This window comes from Sprattus sprattus (assembly GCF_963457725.1).
Source record: "Sprattus sprattus genome assembly, chromosome: 8".
NCBI classification, from domain to species: domain Eukaryota; kingdom Metazoa; phylum Chordata; class Actinopteri; order Clupeiformes; family Clupeidae; genus Sprattus; species Sprattus sprattus.
This window is the reverse complement of record NC_137927.1, coordinates 32,955,021-32,957,520: the sequence shown is the minus strand read 5'-3', so window position 1 is coordinate 32,957,520 and position 2,500 is coordinate 32,955,021. Positions and strand designations below refer to the sequence as shown.

The 2,500-nt window shown below is 49.3% G+C and overlaps 1 protein-coding gene across 1 annotated transcript in view; it reads left to right on the top strand.

The window, feature by feature from the left end:
• The window catches only part of adamts18 (ADAM metallopeptidase with thrombospondin type 1 motif, 18), a gene marked incomplete at both ends in the record, with an annotated part of 96,419 nt that overhangs the window by 51,473 nt on the left and 42,446 nt on the right, over positions 1–2,500 (top strand).

The window sequence follows — 2,500 nt, the reverse complement described above, 5'->3', positions numbered from 1 at the left end:
TGTGTGTGTGTGTGTGTGTGTGTGTGTGTGTGTGTGTGTGTGTGTGTCTGAGTGAATGTGTGTGTGTGTGTGAGTGTGTGTGTGTGTGTGTGTGTGTGTGTGTGTGTCTGAGTGAATGTGTGTGTGTGTGTGTGTGTGTGTGTGTGTGTGTGTGTGTGTGTGTGTGTGTGTGTGTGTGTGTGTGTGTGTGTGTGTGTGTGTGTGTGTGGCATGCCCAGCTCTATCTTCCATGCTTGTTTCCTCACCTGTGTCAGGTCTGGGCCAGACAGCACCATCACCCCAGGCCTCCCACAGGAGCTCAGCCTCCTCTTCCCCACACAGACAAAGAGCTCAGTGTTTTACCCTGCCTTAGGCTGCCAGGACCCATAGTAAACAACACACACACACACACACACACACACACACACACACACACACACACACACACACACACACACACACACACACACACACACACACACACACACACACACACACACTCACACACACACTCTCAACTCACACAAAAGCACAGGACACACACATAGACACACATGCACACACAAAAGCACACACACTCACACACTCTCACACACACACACAGACACGTACGCCCCCCACTAATTGTTCACTTGAGCCTCTTTGCCAAAGCTGAAGGGTCATTGGTGAATGACAGCCTGTCTGGTTGCCATGCCGACAGCCCTTGCTGCCCTGTTTAAGGTTCCCATAGCAACGCACCCAAACCGCATCTGGGACAGACCTGAGCCGCATTCAGCCCAGACACACACACACACACACACACACACACACACACACACACACACACACACACACACACACACACACACACACAAACACTCCTAAGAGAGCGATCGTCACACACACAAAAACACACTCACTCCTTAGGAAGCGATCATGTGCCAGATTGCGGACCATCTTTGACCTCTGCCGTAATCTGGGATTAGGGGTTCCCCTGGGGGCATACCCGACACACCTCCGACTAACTGACAGGCTGGGATTGACGGGCACACACACACACACACACACACACACACACACACACAACTGACAGGCTGGGATTGACAGGCACACACACTCACACACACACACACACACACACACACACACACACACACACACACACACACACACATGTAGGGTTAGTCACACACATCCATTAACACATTCTCTCTCCCAGACACACACACATTTGTGCATGGACAACCACACATTAATGGACTCAGTTTCTCTTACATGCACACATTGCAATAATGAACATACACACCCAAACACACACACACACACACACACACACACACACACACACACACACACACACACACACACACACACACACACACACACACACACACACACACATGAATGCAGTGTTCTCTAAATCAGAGTTTTTCTTGAACATCTGCAGATTATTTGGGCTCAATTCAGGGGGATCAGTGATGGGTGTGACTAACAGATTATCCTCCCTGTTAATCAACCCCAAAAAGCAGGCTCCTCTCCCTCTAGCTTTATCTCTCTCCATCTCTCTTTTTCTCTCTCCCTCTCTCTCTTTCTATCATTCTGCCTCTCTTTCTCTCCCTCCCTCTCTCTTTCTCTCTCTTTCTCCCTCTCTCTTTATCTCTCTCCCTCTCTCTTTTTCTCTCTCTACCTCTCCCTCCTTTCTCCCTATCCAGTTCTTCTCTCCCTCTCTGCACTTCTGCACTCACCGTCACACACACACTTGCTTCACCACAACACCAGCCTTTTACATTTACCAAACATCACACACACACTGAGCAGGCATATGACCTACATATATTGGCGTTGTCAGTGTGTGTGTGTGTCTGCCTGTCAATCCCAGTTGTGTGTGTGTGTGTGTGTGTGTGTGTGTCTCTGTGTGTGTGTTTGTGTGTGTGTGTGTGTGTGTGTGTGTGTGTGTGTGTGTGTGTGTGTGTGTGTGTGTGTGTGTGACCGTGTGTGTGTGACCGTGTGTGTGTGTGTGTGTGTGTGTGAGTGTGTGTGTGTGTGTTTGCGTGTGTGTGTGTCTGGGCCTCTCCTAAACCACAAGAGAGTATCCTTCTGTGGGGTCCAATCATATAATGTTGACACAGAGCTGGTTAGTCTCCTCATTTAGACTCTGATCTTCTCCTCTAGCACGTCCTGACAGCTTTAAGTTACATAAACATCTGTGTGTGTGTGTGTGTGTGTGTGTGTGTGTGTGTGTGTGTGTGTGTGTGTGTGTGTGTGTGTGTGTGTGTGTGTGTGTGTGTGTGTGTGTGTGTGTGTGTTTTCTCTGTGTGTCTGATTGTCTTGTTTTGCTGCTCCCCTCGTGGTCGAATCAGAGCTGTTTTTAGGGTGGGGGGGCGGGGGGGGGGGGATTAGCCTCAATTCGACCTCCGCTGTTCTGCCTCTCATTTATGTCTTGTTTTAGACAGGCAGGGGTCCGTTGCAGACAATCACGGATGTGTTTTAATGAAACGACATGAAAGTCGTGACACATACTTGGCTGTTTTGGAAGTCTGGA